Source organism: Marmota marmota, unplaced genomic scaffold, assembly GCF_001458135.2.
Source record: "Marmota marmota marmota unplaced genomic scaffold, marMar, whole genome shotgun sequence".
Classification (NCBI taxonomy): Eukaryota; Metazoa; Chordata; class Mammalia; order Rodentia; family Sciuridae; genus Marmota; species Marmota marmota.
In genome coordinates, this window is record NW_026000229.1 from 46218220 (window position 1) to 46227018 (window position 8799).

At 41.5% G+C, this 8799-nt stretch overlaps 2 non-coding genes across 2 annotated transcripts; both read left to right on the plus strand.

The window, feature by feature from the left end:
- The first annotated feature begins 7354 nt into the window (after positions 1-7354).
- On the plus strand, positions 7355-7427 carry Trnat-ugu. The gene has a single exon. It is a non-coding gene; the product is annotated as a tRNA-Thr (tRNA).
- Positions 7428-7780: 353 nt separating this feature from the next.
- Positions 7781-7852, plus strand: Trnap-agg. The gene has a single exon. It is a non-coding gene; the product is annotated as a tRNA-Pro (tRNA).
- Positions 7853-8799: the final 947 nt, after the last annotated feature.

The window sequence follows — 8799 nt, forward strand, 5'->3', positions numbered from 1 at the left end:
GGATTTCCTGCAACCAAAGTGAGAATCACTCACTGCCAACGAATCCCACTCGGCCCAAAGTCCTGGTTTATGTATTATTTATATTCTTGGTCATCTCTGATCCGCCGTTTCTTAGTCTCTTGCAATTCCCTTCTAGGAGTCTAATCAATGTTTCCTCAACTTGAGTGCAAGTCACTGTCTCTCCTTGCTGAAGGCCTCTCCTCAAGGTATCTCCTCAAGCCCTGTGGCCTGAGGGGTCCAAGGTCAAGGTAGGTAGAGAAGGGCAAGGTTGTCCTTTGCCAGATCTTCACGAGGCGATTTTCCTTCCAGTTCAGGGTTACCCATGCCAGGAGTGGGAGGTGGTGAGAGAGAAAGAAGTTGAAGAAAACTGCTTAGAAACAGGACTCAGGAGCACAGGATAAACGTTGATCTAAGACAGAGAGGCAGGGACCATAGGAGAAGCTGTCCCGGCCTTAGGAGGTCGAAGATGGGTTTTCCTCCAGCGTCCACCCCGCAGTCCCGGTATGCGGCAGTGGACGCTCCCGCATCTCTCAAACCCACAGGGTTTGTTCTCACCTCTTCTTTATTCCTTGTCGCTCCCTGGTATTCCCCTTTCCAGCTCACAGGCATGCAGAGGTCTCTAACGGAGCTGATGGTCCACCCGTAGTTCCTGACCAGGTTCTCTTTCTCCCCAGAAGCTACAGGAGTCAGGAGAGAGGTGCCTGCTAGCAGGTGGTCAGCGCCCAAAGCCAGGTGCGCACCGAGTTACATGTGTCAAATCTAGCAGCATGTTAAGAGTGAGGCTTCCCTGGTCACCTGGGGCGGAGGGATTCAAATCACCTACTGTCCTCAGCCTCTTTGCCTGAAGAAACAACTTCTAAGAAATTTCACTTTGTTTTCAAACTTTAGAAAAAGTGCAAATTTACTGTCTCCATCAGTAGCCGCAAGTCAATCAGGGTCAGGCACAGAAAGACAAATGTTATTCTGAAGTTGGAGACAATCCTAGAGTTGTGTAGGTTAAGAGGCATCAATTTGAAAGAGAGAAAAGACACCCGTATTCCGTTGGATTGGAGAGTGGGGCAATTGGGAGGAGAGAGAACAAATATTCAAAATATGTGTTGAACTCTTATGCCTAGTACTGAGCCAGTCAAGAAACTCGTGGTCTGTAGACAGATCCTTAGAAGCCACAGGTTGAGACTTTTGGTGAGATCTCCAAATGAGATTATACAGTCACATACATGTCTTCCTGTGTTTTAATTTGGTAGACATATCAATTTAAATAACCTACAGTTTCTGTAAATATTTCTCAAGATGAACGTGCCCTTAGCTCTTCTTCAATCCTTTTTTTGATTCCAGGCCAGCCAATAAAAGGAAAGGACCATTCAACCGGGAAGAACCTGGTCCTTACAGCAGAGGTGCTTTGATCCAGGAATGTTGCATGTTCAAGTTCCCCAAACTGACAGACTTCCTTAACAAGAAAGAAAGTACCACACTCTCATGTCCCTGGGCAAAATTCCTTTATTTGCCAGTGGGACTTGATTTCCCTTATTCAGTTGATGGTGCTGTCCAAGGACCCATAGCCTGCTTTGCACTGTGAATCCTTCCATGGAGGGTGAGCCTAGGGAAAAGTCCTCTCAAGAAGCGGATCACAAGGTAGGTTGAACCATTCAGGCAAGAAGTGACTTGAGACTCATAAGTCAGGTGTCTCAGTTTTCCTAGTGGAATGCCAACTTTTCTGCACACCCAGTATCTGAAGCATATGGGATAGCCACCTGGTTCCTGGGCTGGAGTTGTGGCTCAGCGGTAGAGTGTTTGACTAGCACAAGTGAGGCCCTGGGTTTGATCCTCAGCACCACATACAAATAAGTAAAGATATTGTGTCCAACAACAACTAAAAAATAAACGAATATTTTAAAAAAGACAGATGCCTGATACAGATATGCCCAGTGTTTGTCTGGCACATGGCTATTACTTAAGACTTCAGAATGTAAGTAGTCTAGACTTTAGCATTCTACAATATTGCTAGAGAGTTTAACCTTAAATTTCTTGCTGTCCTCACCTTATTAATAATCCAAATGATGACAAGAAAGAGATTTACTTTTTTAAATTTTATTTTTTATTAGCTACATATTACATTACAATGATCTTCTCAATTCATACATTTGAATCATTGGGATATAATTTCTCATTTTTCTAATTGTACAGATTGCAAGACCTTTCTACTAAAAGTGTGATCCAGAGACCACTGCTGCTAGCAGTATTTCTTGGTAGCATATTAGAAATGCAGATTGTTGCATCTATTAAATTAGAATCTTAGGTTCCTCAAAAGCAGTTGGACACTTGAACTTTTGAGAGGTAGCTAAGTACTAATCTATGTACCATATATTCTACTACACTCATTTAGAACTTTCAAATGTTCTAAATGAGTGTAGAAAGATTCCCCAGCAAATCTTTCTGGATCAGTCTTCAGCAGGAGATACATACTACATTGCAATGGAAAGCTCTGTCCCTACCTCTAATAGAGACCCCTATGCTGTAGGCTGGAGGAATCCTTCTACATGTGCTACAAAATCTTGCTAAAAATTCAATACCAGTAAATAGTCTATTCTTTTTGATGAATGCACTATAGCAATCCCTGAATAGCCTTTGCTTACTTTTATTTGGTTTGCCTTTTTAATTTCCTTAAATTAAATTAGCTTTTACTTAAATATTTAGCTTCTATATGAACTTGTATCTGTATCTCATTGATCATCACACTAATGCAAAACATTGTAATGTACTTAAAATTTTTCTAATATAAATGCCCTAAGAAGAAAAAGGAAATATATTTGCACTTTTTTCTTAAATTGTAGGTGGACACAATACCTTTATTTGTTTATTTTTAGGTGGTGCCTGGGATCGAACCCAGTCCCTCACACATGGTAGGGAAGTGCTCTACCACTGAGCCACGACCTCAGCCCCTGCACTTGTTTTTATAATGTTCTCTAGAGTCCATGGTCTCCCATAGACCAAAGAGATTTCAGAAGCAATCTTATCAAATTGATCACCGTGGAAAGGTTTAGGTGAAAAGAAATGCAACCCTGACCTAGGGCATGGTCAGCAGGAATAGAAAGGGGAAGGATATGAGACATTTTGATTTATTTGTTTCTGTTCATCTTTATGGTATCAATGTCCTCCTTCCCCATTCAGAGCCCACAGATATAATAGTCTGGGTGTTTGGGATTTAAAAAGATAAAGTCTATGTATAACTGATTTTCTCTTTGATTTCTCTCTATTGCCTTTTTCTAGCCCCTGATTCCAATTCCACAGAGTACCAAGTCCTCAAACCTAAGTCAGCTTCTCAATGAACACACAAGAGTGCATTTAATGGATTTAGTCTCTCAGGGCCAGGCAAATGGAAACATCTTCTAGAAATTCTTTTGGGACTTGGAAATACGATCTTCCTTCAGTTCTTCAAAATAGCACTCAGCCCATTTCACATCCATCAAACAAATCTGTTTTATTATACTCAAAAAAAAAAAAACTTTCCTCTAGTATGTGCATATACAATCCCCAAATGGCCAAACCATATATAAAAAAAAGAACTCGAATCCACAACTTACATTTGGTTCAGAAAATCAACCAATTATCTACAATGACTAGCCCAGGAATTCAGCCTACTCTCTATACACCAGATTTACAGGAAGTCAGACCACTATCTCCAACAACCAATCTAGTGACCAAACAATAACTTACATAAAAAATCAGCTCCAAGTAACCCCAGGGAGGCTGGGGCAAGAGAATTGCAGGGTTGAGGCCAGCCTCAGCAACTTAGCAAGATACTATCTCAAAATTAAAAAAAAAAAAAATGAAAAGGACTGAGGGGTAACAGTATAAAGCACTCCTGGGTTCATCCCCAGTACCCCCCAATAAATAAATAAATAAATAAATAAATAAATAAATAATCAACTCCAAACAACAAGGCTTGATTAATGATTAATGGCTTATCTGGTATTTTTTCCTGCTTCTAACTTAGTATCAACCAGAGAAAGCCAAATATGTATGTCTAACCACATACAAATATGTATGTCTAATCACATAAGATGCTCTGCATCTATGTAGCATCTCTAAAGGGGCAGTGAGCTTACCTACAGTTTCTCCCATGCTTATATACTCCAATATGGCATCCCCAAAAACATTTCCTTTGTCCACTAAAAAGTTTTCCCACTCTTCTGCCTGCTATTGAGCCTCTGCTAAAACTCAAGGGATGTGACTCCCTTGCTACAGCCAGCTATGAATAGCCTTTATTTGTTCTCATTTATTTATTTGGTCTTTTTTTTTAACCTCCACACTAGGATTAATGTTTTTCAAAATAAAAAGTTGAGGGGAAATGAAAGAATTACAAACAAACAAACAGAAAAGTGATTAAAATGTTCCTATGACCCCAACAAGGGATGAAGTTGCTCAGGGAAAGAGGTGCTCGGGATATGCCAGAGCACACTGAAACACCCAGGTTCAAATCTCATAAACTAGCAGAAGGGGCTGTTGGGGTCTCTTGAAGTCAGACAGGCCAACTAAAGTGAGCTGTGTGTTCTGAGGGTTGGGAGAGTATAAGAGTTTGACATAACTCTTAGGACAATCATTAAGGGTAGGAGGTCAACTGGATGTATATAGGGTCTATTGGACAGAGGTTTATTTATGTTGACAGAAGAGTGAGAATCCTATCCCTAAAGACAACTTCTGTGTTGGAAAAACAAAAAATGTCAGTTCCATAGTTGTTACCCTGGCTTTCTCCTTGGAATTCGTCTTTGAGCATTTTAAATTCCTCTTAAATGTGGTAAATCAGTCTATGTTAAATCAGTCCAGTAGGGAATAGAAGTGAGCTCACCCAGTTGGGACAGGGTGAGAATAAGGAAACATATTCCAGAAAAAGGAAAGAGAAGTCAAGAATATGATCAGAGAATGACAAGTAAAGAAAGGAGGAGAAACAGCAAGGAGGGAAGGAGGTGAGAGGTAGTTTTGACTGTTTGCCTAAGGCTAGTGTTATGGCTTAGATATGAGGTATCCCCCAAAAGCTCATGTGTGAGATAGAGCAAAAAAGTTTGGAAGTGAAATGATTGGGTTATGAGAGCCTTAACATAATCAATGCAATGATTCATTTGAATGGATTAAATGGGTGGTGACTATAGGTAGGTAGGGTGTGGCTGCAGGAGGAAGGTCACTAGGGGGCAAGCCTTTGGGCTTGTCCCTGGTGAGTGGATCTCTCTCTCTCTGCTTACTTCTCACCAATTCCTGGTGCCATGTTCTGAGCTGCTTTCCTCTGCCATGCCCTTCCATCATGTTGTTCTGCCTCACCTCAGTACCAGAGCAATGGACTTGGTTGTCTATGGACTGAGACCTCTGAAACTGTGAGCCCCAAATAAACTTTTCCTCCTCTATGTTGCTCTTGTCAGGTCTTTTGGTCACAACAGCAAACAAATAAATAAAAAACAAAAACAAAGCAACCCACCCCCCAAAAACTGACTAAAACAGCCAGTCTTTCTGAAAATTAAAACAATAACAAAGATCATAAGAATGATGATAAAAATGAATGCTCATTGCTGTGGCCCCATCTCAGTCATGGCTGTTAATGCAGGGAAACACCAAGCAAGAGGTGATGGGGGATTGAGAAAAGATAAATAGACACACACAGAGAAAAGGCTAAGGCCAGGTGGGACATCATCCTCTAAGGGAGGATGATGACCCAGAGCTAGTACAGCATGTTCATCATATAGGTTTCATCAAAAGGTTATTTGTGAGAAAGTTTCATCTGAAGGACACAGGACTAGCAAGACATTAGGGTTATCTTGTTATGCTCAGAATTCTCTATCCCAGGGAGTTGGTGCCTGAGCTCAAGGTCCTGACTGACACACACTGCTCTGTGTCTTTTTGAGAAAGCCTCCTCAGGCCTATGTTACCATAGCAACTGGGCCATCTTGATTTGTACCTTTGCACAAGAAGTTCCCAGTGCAAAAGCCACGAGGCAATCAGAAACCATGGTTCATGTCACTGCTTTCCACAGCTCATTTCCAAAACAAGGACACTGAGACATGGCAGAGTTAAATAACAGACCAAACTCAGGTTTTTTTCTAACCACTGCACTATGCACTCAATGTCTACACACTCCAACATTCACATTCCATCTATGACCCACTTTGTTTTAATTGGGTTTTCCTGTTCTAGAAAGCCAGGCAACACTACTTCCTGAAGTTGTGAGGCCTCTCTTTAGTTGCAAGGTCCAAAGAGATCATCCTGTTGGAGGTTAACTGCAAAGAAATGCTTTGTAGGCAGCGGGATACAGAGACCTCCTTCTTGATTCAGTTAAAGCCCAGTCTTGTTCTCTTGAGAACATGGAGGCCAGTGCCTGGCATAGGAAGACCAAGGATTGAATGCTCACGAGTTTTGGGAACAGCAGTGCTTATCAGGACACAGAGGATTCTGCAGTCTTTCTCCGGTGTTGTGTTCCTATTCATCTCACCTAGACTCATCCCCATTAGTTATCTCCAACCTCAGAATAGTTGCCACTAATGCTTTATTTTGCCTGTACCTAAATAGAGAATATCTGTTCCTTAAAAATTTGAAAGATCAGCAGCATTGTTTAAAGGAGACCATCAGAAATTTACAGATTTCCGACAAACTTTGTGATCTAGGAGAAATGAAAACATTAAAAAGTAGTGAGTTTAAGAGCAGATTTGCGACAGAAAACTCTCTTACTAAGCAAACTTGGTTCACTTCTTGGGGTTGCACCAATTAGGCCTTTTCTGCAATCCTTATCTACAGCTATATTTGCAGTAAGAAATAGACATGATTATTATCTAAACAAAAATTTCAAAAGTTTGAAACACAATTTTTAAAATAAAAACCGTATTCTTTTTATACCGAAGATATGTAAATCTGTGTATATCTTTAGAGAAAGATTAAACTCTTTCTCTCCAACACTCTTTTTCCTTGTTTGCTCCTCCTGTTTGATCTTAGGCATTCACTCTAAAAACGCAAAATTAAAGGTTTGTCGTTCTGGATTCAGAAAGGATAAAGCCTCTCACCCCGTCCCTGAATTTTCCCACCGCTTGAGTGAGAGGAGTGAGCTCTATTCCCTTTGATAATCAGCCTCCAGATACCCTCTTATAGCCCAGGGGGGATCTTCCAGACACCCCAATATCCGGAATTATTATCTCTGCACCATAGAGGCACAGCAGGCGACGTTTCAGCAACAATGATGAGTAACAGTTTCAGTTTTGTAGCAGAATACGGTGCCCTGCCCTTTTGTTTGGAATAAAACAACGTTCAGTACTTCGGAATGCTAGGTTTACAGTATGAGTCTATAAAACAAGAGAAAGAGGCCTAACTTACAGGTGATGGCTCCATAGCTCAGGGGTTAGAGCACTGGTCTTGTAAACCAGGGGTCGCGAGTTCAAATCTCGCTGGGGCCTGCAGTTACTCCTTTTGATTTGTTTTCTCTTGCACAAAGAGAGATGAAGGGACAGTGAGCCCCGGATGGCTGGTTCGGCACGTGTCCACAATGCTGGTGTCAACTCAGGAAATTCGACAATACTGGTGTCAACTCAGGAAATTCTTCACCAAATCGGATTCAGTTCTGCCTGCGGAAGCCTCCGGTTTCATCTAGATCTGTCACAGAAAGTGAGCTCAGCTTCTGTGTGAGGCGCCAGCCTGCTGTGTTAGCAAACACACATTCCCACCGATAGAAGGCACTCCACCCATCTTTTCCCAGCCAAAGGATGCCGTCAATGAGCCTTGAGGCAAAATCAAAGATGTTTTCAGACATGGCTCGTTGGTCTAGGGGTATGATTCTCGCTTAGGGTGCGAGAGGTCCCGGGTTCAAATCCCGGACGAGCCCAAGTTTTCTTCCTATCTTTGCTTTTAAAAATGGCATATAAAGTCTCTGTGTAGGTGTGAAACAACAAACTGAAGGCATCCCAAATTATCCTCTGTTCTTTCTGACAAAGTGCTCCCCTCCCGTATTGGCTTAAAGAGCAATTTATTCTCAGGGCCTCTCAGTGCGTCTGTTGTGCTTGGAAACTTGCTCCTTTCCCTCCAGGAATCCTGTTCAGCCAAATTTCTGGGAAACTCTAGCCTCTAGCCCTAGGTAAATATAAGGAGCTGTTTTCTTTCCTGGGAAGGAATTGGCAGCTGATACACATTAATATTACCACCTTCTGTAAATGTGTGATGTGCTATCCTTTTAAAAGAGGTTTATATTCTGTCACATAATAATGATCTTTTCTTTTCCTTTCTTCCCTCATCACCCTCTTTTCTCCCTTCCCTTTCTTTCTTAAAATATTGTAGATAACACTCAGTAACTTTACTTGTTTTTAATGTGGTGCTGAGGATTGAACCCAGTGCCTCACATATGCAAGGTAAGAACTTTACTATTGAGCTACAGCCTCACCCCTCTTTCTTATTCTTTTTCCACCACAATCCTGAGATAAGTAATGAATTCTGTTAACTACAGTGAAACAAGACAGTATTGAGGGTCTATAAATTACCAAAACAAAAATTAAATGTTAAATTAGAAAAGAATATTTTGTGGGCCCCTGGGAACCTTCTTTATTGTATAAATCACTATTAAAGACTAGAATGACCCCATTAGAAGGGAACTACATCTTCTTCCTGGCCGCAGATTGACCAACTTATTGACACTCATATTCTCCTTTCTGTCCTCTTACTAGGCTCATCATCATTCACTTCTACTTAAGGGCAGCTCCTCCAGTTGCACCTCAGATGACTCCCATTCCCTCTCCCCTACCCTAGGTCTTGGTTCCTGCAATGACATGCCCCCCCCCC